This window comes from Lycorma delicatula, chromosome 1, assembly GCF_047948215.1.
Source record: "Lycorma delicatula isolate Av1 chromosome 1, ASM4794821v1, whole genome shotgun sequence".
In the NCBI taxonomy this organism is placed as follows: domain Eukaryota; kingdom Metazoa; phylum Arthropoda; class Insecta; order Hemiptera; family Fulgoridae; genus Lycorma; species Lycorma delicatula.
In genome coordinates, this window is record NC_134455.1 from 60,050,946 (window position 1) to 60,065,756 (window position 14,811).

The 14,811-nt window shown below is 29.1% G+C and overlaps 1 protein-coding gene and 1 non-coding gene across 2 annotated transcripts in view; both read right to left on the minus strand.

Annotated features, from left to right (window-relative positions):
* Window positions 1–14,811, minus strand: part of LOC142318111 (neurotrimin-like) — a 345,553-nt gene that overhangs the window by 164,234 nt on the left and 166,508 nt on the right. The window lies entirely within an intron of this gene.
* On the minus strand, window positions 11,223–11,329 carry LOC142318612 (U6 spliceosomal RNA). The gene has a single exon (XR_012754987.1). It is a non-coding gene; the product is annotated as a U6 spliceosomal RNA (small nuclear RNA).

Consider the following 14,811-nt stretch of genomic DNA (forward strand, 5'->3'; position numbering starts at 1 on the left):
TTTTTTATGTTATATAATTAATTAAATATTAGACTGCAAAAAAATAATTGTACAATATTTAATAAAGAGAAAAAAGAAATAAAAATTTAATATTAAGAAAGTGAAAAGTAATTCACTAACAATTCAATTGCAATCGTAAATAACGTTAAATATTTGATAAACGTAATAAAAAATAAATCAGGTGTCGAATATAAAAATAATCACTGCAAAATATTAAATAAAAATAAGATAAAATCTTAATGTAATAATAATTCGATTTATAAAAACAATGTTTTATTTAATTCTTACGTTAAACGATTAAAACTCTTATTTACTTCAATTTTCGTTGTTAGATATTTTGCCATTGAAAGCTGTTGCACTACCCGTTCTACTAAATTACTTTTAAGTTCATTTGTCTACATGTCTGATTATTTTGGAGTTTATATTCTATTTTTTCTCTGAAAATAGCTTATAATGGCATCTCTAAAAAGGAAGGAACTTAAATTACTGTTAGATTTAAAAATATTACACTCATGTATTTTCGTTAAAAAAGTAGTGCGAATAAAATATTTATCATGTTTATTTTGTTTCTCTTCCTCTGAATAAAGAATTTTTTTTGTTAAAGTATTGACCTTATTCCTCTTTCTTTATCTACGGTTCTTACTGATCAGTGCGGTCTTTGAAAATAAAATTTCATATGTCGTGTTAAAATTTGAGTAATTACTCAAGAGTCAAAGTACGCCTACTACAATGTTATTTGATTCACTTGCAAAGTGCATTTGAAAATATTTAGTGTAATAGCAGCAAAACGGTTAAAATAGATTAAATTTTCTAAAATTATCTGGATTTTTATAAACAAATTATTACATCTACCTTTGAAGGAGTTATGTTAAAAGTTACTTATATTTACTAGAGTTAAATCGCATAATTGACAATAATAGAAGTAACATTAATATACAACATTTCAATTGTAATTTTAAAGTAAATTTATTTCATAGAAACTTTCTGTCAAAAGGTCTATTTCTCTTGTTGGCAAAACTCGTTGTTTGCTTTATGAAATACTTCATTTTTATCAATCCCCTTCTTAATACTTTTGTCTGCTACGCTGGTTTGCCGTGGTCTATTGTTTTCGGCCTATCTATGTTTCCAATTGAATGACTTAAACACAATGAATTGAAACTAATCAGTTCATTTTTTTTTTTTCAACTGACTTAATTTTAATTAATTTGATTTGAAAAATTATTGAAATTTGTTTTGTTCCTTTTCTTTTTATAATTAATTCAGTTTAATGATTATTTCATAAGTAATAATTCTCAATAATCAAAACGCTTCTACTGCTTAATTACAAAATTAATCAACAAATTACCCGAAGTCACACTGACGAAAATTACCATCTAAGTATTCAGATATTTCATGATATCAGTGAATTTATAGAAGTTCAAAATACTAATAATATATAGTTTCAGTAAAAATTATTACAGATAAAAAAGTACGTAAGCCTATAATTTGATTTAATGGTTAATAAATTTTTTTTACCAGGGTATTAAATACATGGTAATATTAATATAACATATATCGTATATTCTATAGATATTATCTGATCTTCTGATAAGATAGATTTACTCCTACTAAGGCACTCTAAATATGATCAATTTCAATAATTAGAGTAAATATTATATCCAGAAACACAGAATTAATATCTTAGTATAAAACAGAAATTATTATCTATGGATTTATTCTTGAAACCTATATCTATTATAGATACTTCTGACAATATTTGTATATACTTCTGACGGTATTTGTATAAAAAATATATTAAATTATAAAACAGTTCATTCACACTGACAAGGTCTCTCGGCCTTTCATCCGAAGGTTACGGGCTCGAATCCCGGTCAGGCATGGCATTTTTCATATACTAAAAAATTCCATTTTCATATTCGCGTAAGCTTCAATCTTATGTGGCGAAATCATCAAACAAACAAAAATAAATAAATAAAAGAATATATGGAAAACAATCTTAAAGATACCATTGTAGTTGGAAACAACCATAAATGGTACGAGGAAAATTAAGTTTCGGAGCCGTACTCTTTGTAAGGAGTATCTCTTGATTCTTTGAGTCGCTGCTGCTATCGATTATCTGATGCTACTTCCTGAGACTAAAGAGCGATATTATTTTATATCTATTGAAGGTGGGTAGACGTGATATTCAAATGCGTTTCAAAATACAAGGACTGATGTATGAAAACGATTCTAATGATTTTAATCTAACTTGTAATTCCTATTATTTCTACCAGTGTTATACAAGTAAAAAAAATTTCCTGGAACTGTTAATCTGAAGGCTATGACGTGCATAGCATCATAAAATAAATAAATACAAATCGTAAAATAGAATTAAGTTGTTTTATAACATCTGTTTGATTTTTTCTCTCTATTCATTAAAATAAATATTCTCATTCAGCTCATTTATTGATTTGTTAGGCAAGGAATAATGACAGATAAAACCTATCGGGAGGCGTAATTAAGATAAAATTAATTTTGGGTAAAAATTGGATTCAATTTATGAGGGCAGCCATTACTTTACGTCATTTCATTAGTTGCTGTTGAATGGGGAAAGTTATTTTTTCCTGTGTTTAAGTCTGCACAATAATTCTCAGTAATATATTTTTATCTCATTATGTTAAATTAGTATTTTTTCAATGAATTCACTTGGAGCACCGCTATATACGTACTATGAATTTTTATATATCGTTTACAAAGTTTCCCATATTCTGCTGGATGTCCTTCCTATAACTGACAATGAATATTTTGATTTTACTTACAATACCAGGAAGGCAGTCTCTTTAACAGATTTAGTTTTAAATATTTTAATAGGATATTTCACATTTTTAAGTTAAATGAATTTAGAATTTTTATTAGCTGCCTGCAGATTTGAATTTAAATTTCTCATGATTTTGCCATTCAAACTGAAGATAAAACGCTCTATACTTCGGCTCTTTCAATTCGGTTTTGGAGTGATTTATTTACAAATCCTTTCAAATAATTTCATGAAGACTACACATGAGATATACAGTAATTTACTTTATACTTTATGCTTAATATAAAATTCCCAGTCATTAACTGAACACACATATAACAAAAACATGTTTCTTCAATGAAAATTGGAGGTGCCCCAGACAGGTTAATCTATGAAGTCTGTTTCACAACCAATTTCATTTTTTTCTGGTGGATCACCTAAGGTTTAATCTGTAGCAGGTTCTGTTAAAAATTAAAGCGCCGCATTCCAATATTGAAATAGGACTATCAGTTTTTCTTTGATCTTACAGTTTTCATCTTTAAGCGATACAATTTCGTAATTCAAGACCAACTTGTTTTTAGGGTATAATTATTCCTTAACATTCTGTTAAATAGTAAGAACAGCAACTATGTTGCTGACTACATTTTCGAAAATTGTCATTTTCAAGTCATATATAATAAGATGTATCATTTTCAAAATTCATAACTCTATCAGTTCACTATTAATTTAAATTTCAGTTAGTAATAATAAGTAAAGTTAAACCTAAACTTTTAGTAAACTTATTGCTAAATGAGTCGACTGGTTAATTAAGCATGTAATAAACAAGTTTTGTAAAATGGTAAATACTTGGTGAGATATTTTTATGAATAATTTTTATTATTTACAAAAAGTATTAGTTTTTTTTTTTGTTAGTTTCAAATATATAGCAAAAATTAATTGCTTATTTATGAATTTTAAGGGGCTTTGATAAAAAAAATTCAAACAATACCATATAAAAAAGAAATTCATGAAATAAAAAATTACAGTTTTAGGTAATTAATAAAATAAATAAAAATAATGAATTACAGAAAATAAATACACATATTAATCATGATTAAGAGAGCATTTTAAAATAAAACAAAATTTTGATTGTGATATATTAATAGATATTAACTAAGTTGTCCATCTCAAAATTTAAAATAGATGTATTAGTTGTTATACTATTTTCTATTCGATTCAACAACCTTAAATTAATTTTTTTACTACTATTATTACTATTGTATTTATTTTTTAAATCTTTATTACATCTTATATTATTATGTATATTTATATTACATTACTTACTTTTTCTATATCACTCAAACATCTGATTAAAATTCACATAATATATTTCTCAACAAAACCTAATTCTATAAATTTCAGGTTAATAATAAAAAAAAACTTAAAAAATAACCGTGTCAAAATTAAAAATGAATAAAAAATATTAATTTTGTTTGATAAGTTAAAAAGAATGTTTCAGTAAGTGTCATTGAAACGGAATAATCATCAAAGAATGAGATAAAAGAAATAAAATTGGAAAAAATTAATAGATCCTTTATTATAAAAACTACTGTAATACCAGATAATTGATTATTTTATATTTTAATAGTGCATATTTTTTAACTACTATCTAACAATACTCTATATCAGAAATTTTCCATCTGTTAACGAAAACGAACGCTGTATATATAAGTTGACAGTCTGCCAACTTACCTTTGCCTCATCGACCTTCGTTAGTTTACAGCTAATCAGTGAGTAAAACTATCATTTCAAATGATAGTTTTTATCAGAAACAACGTAAAAAAAAAATGTTCTTTTTATATTTACGATAAACGATACCGTTAACCTGTTGATAGGCTGTCAATATTATTTATTACGTATAAAAATTACTGTTTGACTTTTTTATTTAAAAAAAACATTGTTGAAAATTTCTTACAATTACCTTAATCTTTTGTCTGGTGAAGAAATATACATTACTCTCCATAAAAAAAGAATGGTGCGAATGTTTGTTTGCTTGTTGTCTGTGCTGAAATTTTTATTTTAGTTACTATTGGCGCAGATCCGACCGATGATATGCGCGCACCGCACGAATTATTCAAATCAATCGTTCGATTGATTTACACTTCTCGAACGATTTATACTTCTTGATACGAACGATTTACCTAAAATTATATTTGTGTTTTGGAGATAAAAATGGAAAAAAATTGGGGTTAGAGCTGTATTAAAAAATCACAACTCAAGAAACCTTACAATTGTTTAGGATTTTGAAGCTTTCGTTGTAAAAGTTTTTGTTGTTAGTACGCTTAATTCATGAACGTATTTAGTTACAACTGGAAAAAACATTTTACAAAATCATGTGTAATGAAACATAAACCATGTAATATTTTCTTTTTCTCTAGTACGTACATAAATACTTTCACATTTAAATACATATTTTCACACTTAACTTTTTATAAAAATAAATTTTGATAATGACTAATAATAATAATAATAACTCGGCTAATGACCATAGCAGTCGATGCCCCTAAAGATTCAAAAGAAATAATAACAATAATAAAATCTTGTATATGCCAGTCTTAAGCGGATTATATTCCACTACGTTATTGCAAATTGTTAAGCAGTAAGGGACTTAAAAGTTCCAAAGTTAATTTTTAAATCCATAAATCGAAATTTATCGACTATGTTTTTGTTGAGTAGGGGTTATTTATCTCTAAAAATGAATTTATTAAATCCTGAATTATTATTGCTAGTGTAAGAAGATTATTTCTTCTTACAATGAAAATTTCGGGCAATAAAAATTCTACTCCGATTACTTTATCATTCTTAAAAGTAAAAAATTTTCATATTTGCAGTAAACAAATATGAAAAAGTTCTCAATTCTTTCGACTTCTTTCGTGTTCAATTCGTTAAATTTGTTGAATTAAAATTCACCGGTATTATCTACTAACATCTCTTTTTATCTACAAGCTTATCTAGTATATTAAAAGAGCTCTACAGTTATATGTTTATAATTTGATTAATTATTATTCCATTTCACAACTATTAATTAAAATCTGTTATATCGTTCACAGATGTTACATTTATTTCTAAAAAAATAATTAATGAGCTCATTTACACTTCTAACAAACTACAACAAATACATTTTTACATTTCTAAATTTTTAATCCTTCTTTATTCTAATAATGTGTAATTTCAGATTCAGCTCATGAAACTAAATAGGATAATTACTATTCAGAGCCTCCCCGACTGGATTTAAATATCTTCGTTGAAGAACAAACTTTTCTTACCGATATGACTGAGTGAGAACTTAATCATTAAACTACCTTAAATACCGGCTGTTTATACAACACGAAAAATAAATTTTAAAGTTAAAACTGTCTGAAAGTTGATTGTTCACACCCTTTATTTTATTTAATTAAATACTTCATAACGATGTTTAGTCCTTTATTTCCATACCTTATTTTTCTTTTTTTTTAGTTCAATTTATTTATTTTTTTTTTTTTTATGGCAGTCTGTATTTTAATTTTTATAATCGTTTTTATTAGCTTTCTGAATTGCCGAAGACGAATATTACAACATTCGTAAATAATGGTTTAGTGTAGTAATAATTAACGTATTATGTGTAAAAAAATACAGGGATTTTAGAATTTGACGTTGAATAAAGAAGTTTATGTATTATACGTTATAATGGAAACTCAAAAAGCTGTTCATAATTTTTTGTTTTTTTGAAGTTATACTTCTTTTGGCGCGTTAGGAGAAATTGATCAGACTGTATTTTCAGCAAGTTACGGAAGTTGCGCGCGCCGCTGTAACACACCATGAAGATTTGCGCAGGCCCAAGTGGATCAGTTTCCACGCACATGTGTGTAGTATCTAATTTAGTCAGTTGTTCAGTGTAATTAAGTGATGTTACACGTGCTGTAAACAAAACAGATATCGAGTCGTAATTTATGAGCAGATGAATAGAATATATGCTGATAACTAATGATTGAATAATGTAAAACGTTTTATAACTAAACCATTCATAAAATTTTTAAATTATACTTCTATTCCTTAGTTTCAGAGTAGGTAGCTTGCAGAGGATTCTATTTCCCATTTGCTAAGTAGGGTAATTATATTTTATTTACTTCATTTTGTTTAAATTAAACTGTGTCTGAAATAGGCCTTGCTAATTTACTTACATTATTAGTTTTTTAATAAACTGATAAGTTCATCGCTGTTGTTTCATTTACATAATTAATCTAATTACATTTAATTTATACCGATTTTTTTTGAAATTTATTTTTGCTATTACAAATTTAAGTTATTATTTTAGACTTTTTACTATTTAATGAGTCGATAGAAATTTACGGTATATTTGGATTTCAGTCTAATGCAACGTTATCAAGGAAATGTTTTCAGTGTAAAAGGAAATATGACTTCCTTTATGTAGTATGAAAGGCCATTCATGTACAAAATGAAGAATAAAGAAATGAATATTAAAGATTGTACTACCTTTCATAACACGACTTTTCGTTGAGATTAGATATGAGAAAGCCATCATCATGGTTTCCATTCCCCTATAAAAGTACCGTTAATTTTCGATAGAATTCGAATATTAAAAATTATTTTTAAAAAGGATACCTATGATAAATCATTGTTAAATAAATTTCTCTGAAATAAATAGAGAATCCGAAGAACAGTTGTAGTAAAATTACTAATTAAGAAATTTACATTTACAAATGGTCGAGGAAGGTAAAAATAAATCTGTGCTATTATAATTTTCAGTATTAAGAAAATTGTATCTTTTAAATCCATTTACCGTTAATATAATAATGAAATACCTTTAATATTAATACAATGAACTGGAAAAGATTTAAAGCTGTGTCCTCTTATTATTAAAAAAAGTAAACATAGAAGAATTTGTCAAAGATTTGTATCTTTATGCTACTTTTTCTAAAATTGTTGTGTTCCTGCATTAAGTAATGATATTTATGAAAAAAGTTGGCTGCTGAAAAATTGTGTGAGATTACAGAACGCCCATTTTTTTTATTTATTTTAAACAATTTTAACAAAGTGTGCTTCTGAGTCCATCTGTGTAGATTAAGTAATAATGTTATAATTATTTATTAGTTGAACATAAAAGCAGTGATTGTACTATTGCATTTTTTAAATTTAGACAGTTTTAAATACTTGTTTAAAAGCAGAGTATAAGTGCTGGTATGAAATAGCTTTTATTAAGATATACTGTAATTCATACATATAGTAGCTCTAGGACGGGAGATTCTCAATCGTCCTTTGTTCCTCTATTATTTGTCTTGTCTCGATAGTCCTGACTATTAGTTATAGAAACGTACTTCCTCAGATGACGTGTTCCTGTAGGTTACGCAGGTTAGTAAGTGATGATAGTTATAATATATTTCTACATTATTATGTAGGAAAGATATGTACGGACTGAATAAATAAAATTTGAATAACCGTCTCCAACTATAGTAAAGTCTTTTATATTATTCATCACAAGTTAAGTATTCATATAAAATTCCCTGAGCCTCTTTATTTTAACAATAAGAAGCCATCTTTTCAGAAAAGACATCTCATCGTAAGATTCAACTGCAATATTTAGAACCTCCTTCATCCCTGAATATAAATAAAAAACCGTTCATCATGTCGGAAGGGTTTCTACGCAAAGTTGTAAATATTATTTTTATTAAAGAAGCTATAGTAATCTGTATAAATATTTGAAATTAGATATTATTATAAATTAGTTGTTTTATTTTTTAAATATTGTTACTATAAACTCTTTTAAAAAATAGTTGAAGAGTAAATTGAATTTTAGCACGTTAATATAATTATAAATAAATTTTATCCTTAAATATTTTTTTTTTTATTAAAAAAATCATAACGCTACAGACAATTATAAATACAAAAATCCAAGATAATACTAATTTCTGTTGTGGAAAAATGAATAAAAGCTTAGACAATGAAGTATAATTATATTTATTGGATATCCTTGAGTTTTACTGATAAGCTTGATATTATAAGAAACAATTCAGAAGTATTTTTAATTATAAATCCCTTTCAAGCAAGTTGAATCTTGCTCTGTTAAAATGAATTCGGTGAAGTAACATTTAATTCGAAATTAAATAAAAAACATTAGAATTTCTAGAAATGCTACTTGTAGTCCCACTGGAAATCGTAAATCCCATTTTATTTCACATCACTCAATCTGGAATTAACCTAACGTGGGAAAGTATAATCATGTATTTCTGTGAACTTGAAATGTTCTTGTTTGTATCGACAATGTTCTGTGAAATTGTTCCCTGATTCTCAAAAAACCTACTAAGTAGTCTAACCTACGTCCTATATTTTCTAGATTGAAATTATCTATTTCTCAAGTAAAAAAAAAAGAGAAGTTGTGCTTGTTTTAAATGAACTATTTGTCTATAACGTTGCGATTATAGAGCAACGTCGTCTTAAATCCATTTTATTATGTGAATAAGTAATGAATTTTCAATACCTAGCATAAAAAAATCTGATGTGGACACCACATTACTTCCTTGTACGCCTACTAAATTACGTATAAACATTTTTGAAAGTACATAAAATTTTATTTAACTAATAACTTCATTTTTTTTTATTGTTATTATTGAATAATTATTTATTGTAATTTTTTTTTTACAATCACATAAAATCAATAAATTAATAAATCAATATATTTAAATAAAAAAAAAGAAAAGGAAATGAAGTCTGATTCGAACCGATGTGCCTTCCTTTCTAAGATAGAAATATTTCATTAATTAAAATTCCATTTGGCTATTAACTCTGGTTCCAGTGAAAATTAGTACCACTTACCGTTGGAAAGCTCTCAATATGGGCTTATTACTGCAGTTAAGAAAAAGTCCAAAATCCTAATATTTTTGATTTTGGGCTTTTTTGGACACTTTCGGTTCAGTCGATTGTAATCAACAGGGGAGGTGAATAACTAGATGTTACAACAGTCCTAAATCCAAAATTACAACATACTGTAGTTAATCGTTTTTCAGTTATGCGAGATACATACATATACCTACATACGTACGTACAGATATCACGCCGAAACTAGGCAAAATGAATTCAGGGTTGATCAAAATGGAAATTTTTCGCCATCACAATACTCCTTTACTTCGTACAAGGAAGTAATAAAATAAATTTTATGTATTAACTTTAACATTAGATAACTTATAAAAAAGATGGTTTTAAAATTAATTATGATAATTTAATAGTCTTCTGGGATCCGTGGAGTCAAGCTGTGATCTTTGCCGGCGACTCTGTTGTTCCCCCTTCAATGACAAACAATCATTGTGGGAATACGATGTTAAAAAATTGACGCACACCAACCTAACCGATATGATGTTTCCTCTTGTCAGGATTATAGTTTAGTTGATTAATGCAAATTAAATAGCACCATTACTTCACTAACTAACAGATTTTGATGGAATTTTTGTAGTGTAGCCTTAAACAAAATAAATATTTAATTTATTGCGCTAAACCATAACCTACATATAGATATTTAATTTTGCATATTGTATGCCCTTATCCATTAACATTCTTCCTAATACTGGAATACTGACTAATAACGATAAAATTAACATTCCTGTTAAGTGTAAAAATTATAAAGTAAGAATTTTTTTAATTTTCTTATTTTTTCCCAATCGTATGCAACTCGAATTAATTTATTCTCTGAAAACTTTTCAACCTGATGAATTTTACAGAGATAATAATGATTCATTTAAAGGACATAGAGTAATGACCTTTTACACTTGTCACGTTCTTCAGCAGCTTATTTTAGAGAATTTTTAAGAGTTATATGTAAGTTAAAAAAAACAAGGTTGGTATTGTCGTCATTTATTACCCGGTTTTGCAATTCTTAATAGTTCATCTTATTCAAAACTTCTAAACACCGTTTAAGATTTTAAATTTGATGTAGGAGCGGTTTTCAATGAAGTTGTCAAACTGATTGGCTACTTCTTACTTCTTCAAAATATCTAACACGATCACCTTAACTTCTTAACATTTAAACGGTTATTCTTTCCGTATCTCTGAGGAGCATTTAAGCATTAAGCATATTAAAATTTGAGGATTAAAGCATGTTGTTATTATACGCATAGAAAAAAAATTTATATATACAGAAAGCCCAAACATCCCGATTGACATTAGCGATAAAACCGTTCATTTTTATGCTAGAAATGTTCGTTTAGTATGAGTATTAATGTTACTCTTTACCACTTTTTCGTTACTTAAGGTACTGAAATAGTAATTTTTTTTAACCTCTGGGACCACCGTTAGGTATTGCTTCAGAGGATGAGATGAATGACAATTTTTTTAGCGTGTGAAAATGCCATGCCTAACCGGGATTCGAACCCGGAACCTCCGGATGAACCGAGATGCTACCACTCGCGCCACGGAGGCCGGAAAAAATTTGGAACGCTTCACGATTTTGCGTGTCATCCTTGAGCAGGGGCCATGCTAATTTTCTCTGTATCGTTCCAATTTTAGTATATGTACTGCTGAAGCAAGTACCGCAGTAGTAAATTTTGTTAACTTTACGATATGCTGGCTGGTGCAGTGCAGAATTGTAGATTCAGAAAAAAACGTTAGGGGTTTTTTTATTTTATTTCGTAACTAGTAGTCATCAAAGAAGCAGATGGAAAAGTGGAAAGGAAATTCAAAATGTTTCTTGACAACACATCATTTGTCTCAAAAACAGCAAGCGAAATAAAGAAGAAAACCTAACAAAAAATAATGATTTAGGTTACGATGGGCTTTGCAGAAAATTGACCACTTGTAATTTTATATTAATAACAGCCTTTGATTTTTGCAGACTTTCTTCACTAAATTGACCTTTAAAGTGAGATACCAAAGAAGGTTGTATTCATAATTTTAGAATTTTTCCACCAAGGACACTTACGGATAGTGGAGAGTGAAATCTATCCAAACTTACCTAACATTTAAAAATATTTTTTTTCAAAATTTAACATTTATATAATAATTTTTTATTCATAACAGTTTTAATGTTATTAAACCGTTTCAGGACTTTTCAGTTACAGCAATGCATCTTGTTTGATTAACAGATAGAAAGAACATGGTTTGTAGTGTATATATTGTTGTAAGATATCAATCGTTTTTACAAAAAAAAATTGCTTATTTATCAGCTTAGAATTTACGATGGAAGATATAAATAACAGAAACCCCTACTAAATAAAGTACGGTACATTTTTTTAAATTGATGTACTTTTACCTCTTTTTCTGAGACTCCTTGTAATATTTCAAAGCTTTTGTGAAAATTCGAATCCTCATCTTTTTGAACGCAGTTAAAACCTTAAATACTTATTTTGAATGTAAATTGTTACCTTTCTATTAAAAAGAAACATTAAAAAAAATTGGAAACTTTTTCTTTTAAAATGGTTTAAAACGGGAGTTGAATGTAAAAAATAAAATAAACCAATGATGACTAAATTTCAGGGGAATTTTAATTTTAAATAATTTTTGTCATTACCAAGAAAAGCGACGGATATTAAACTGTAGAGAGACTCGTAAAAAAATTAATAAAAGGAAAGTATTCCATTACTTAGGGAGTGGCTGAATAAGTATGAGATATGTCATAGAAATGTTTAAGTAAAACCATACATTAAAGGTATACTTATGTACATTGATGCAGTTGTGGTCGTATAAAAGACTCCAAAATCGAAAAAGAGGTGAGTTCAGTCCAAACAAACATTTAGTTTTTTGTCGTTGTTGCTAATATTACCATAAATCTTAAAAAAAGTCCCAGTAAATATTAATTTTGGTATTCCTTAATAAACTCCTCGTGGAATGTTCAAACAAGTCATCAGTGCATGAGTGAACTATTGGTACATATTTCTGGTGATAAAACCAGTAAACCAGCCACCAGGTTATTTTAATCGGTGTAACTAAATTAGGATTTCACTTAAGGTAATATTGTGGCTTATAATCAACGAATCTGCAAAGAGGCTGCTGATTTGTCATGTATTAGCGAATAATTTACAGTTCCGTCACTGTTATTCTTCTTATCCGTTCTACCAGTATATTTAATACGAAGAAGTGTAGGACAGTTATTGGGCCTGTGTATGTATCTATATACTGTAATTATAATCGAATACAAAAATCTAATTTTACTTCATGTAAAATTGAGTGCTGCAGCTTAGTAATGTGATAGCTGTTAACAGCTACACATGGGGTATGACAACGTATAAAGAATGTAAAATATATATATATATATATATTTGTATATATGTATTGCGGTCTCAGCATGGTTTAACGCCCGGAAATGAGGTCATAACTTATGACGGCTATCGCTTAACATTGCATCCTCCTACCGTTTTCTGCAGTGGTGTTCCACGTCTACACTAGTACAATCCCTTAATCTTTCCCCTTTCCAGATAGAAGGAAATTACAAGATCATGTCATATTCCCAACGGACATAACTCACTGAATACATTGCAAGCCAACGTAATTATGTACTATACATATTACGAGATATTTTACGTTTAGGGGGAAGTTGACAATATCCAGCAATAATCGTCGAATTTTATTCAATCGATTATATAAAAATTGATTTCAGTTTGCTCCCCCTTTCAATGCAAAGAAATTTTGTTATATATGGATGTATTTTTTGGTGACATGTTTTAATCCTTCCTAGAAGAAACGGTATGAACTATGTACGATACATTTTACTTGTATGCTTAGTTTTAAACATTCCTACTATGGTAAGTTCTAAAACAACTATTAATTGACAACTTCTCTTAAAATGAAAATGCAAATAATAAGAGAGTAATATTAATTTTCTTTTTCTTTGCGGTAACGTTAATTACAATTCACCAATTGCTCTTTTCCGGTTTCAGAGAGAGCGTCAAATACTTAGACAGAAGTGTTATTTTAAATCGCTAACAATATTATTCCAGTTGCATGAGGTATATAAATTCAATAAAATGTAATTACATTTGTATTCAGATTTCATCTAGTTTTATGCAGCATCATAGATTAGGTGTTATAATATTAGAATGGGGATGTTGCAAGCCGTTCAATTAATAATAATAATAATAATAATTTTTTTTAATAATAATAATAAATTTTTTTTTTTTTTTTTTTTTTTTTTTTTTTTTTTTTTTTGCGGATGGAGGCGGAATGCATCTACACACGAAGTGTCGGGGCTCCCACTGATGGTATTATCCAATCACGATCAGTAGACTACCTACTAAAACCAGCCTCCTTTCTACCAGGACTCTTCCCGCCGAGTCCTCCTTTACCAGCCTGAGAAGGCCGCTACCTAATTTTCAGGACTATCCAGGTCACCCTTCTTGTTCCTGAAAATGTCGCTGACGAATCGGGCGTTGTGGGGTTCAGTGCTCCTCCGCTTCTAGTGTCCCTCGATCTGCCGCCCACCGATCATATTTGAAAAAGGTGTGCATGGCGTCATTCGTACGCCGGGGCAATAGAGGCAGTCGGGGGAAGGCGCTTTCCCTATGACATGGAGATAAGCGCGGAAGTACCCGTGACCCGTTAAAAACTGGGTCATGTATTACTCCACCTCTCCTCGCCGCTCTGCTCACGGTCTAACCAGAGGGATAAGCCTTGCGGTATATTGTTCGTTGGTTTCATAGTCCCAGGTCTCTTGCCATCCGAGAAATGTGCAAGTCCATTCCCGGTTGGCAATGATCTTCCGGTCTTCGTCTGCCCGTCGCCTGGCGCTTCCTTGCCAAACGTGCAATGGGTGTGACGCCGGCGACCACCAGTACTGCAGGCTTGGAAACCGTCCGATACGCGGAAGCTACTCTCAAGGCCGCGGTGCGTTGCATCTGCGTGAACCGCTTCCGGATTTTTCGACTCTTGCCTGGGATCACACTTCCGCTACGTATAACAGGACGGGATGCACCGTGATCATCAACAGTCACCGTCTACTGGCCTTCGGTCTGCCGACATTCTCCATGAGCCGGCTGAGAGCAGTTATGGCTCTTGCAGCTTTATCAGCGGCTCTCCGAAGC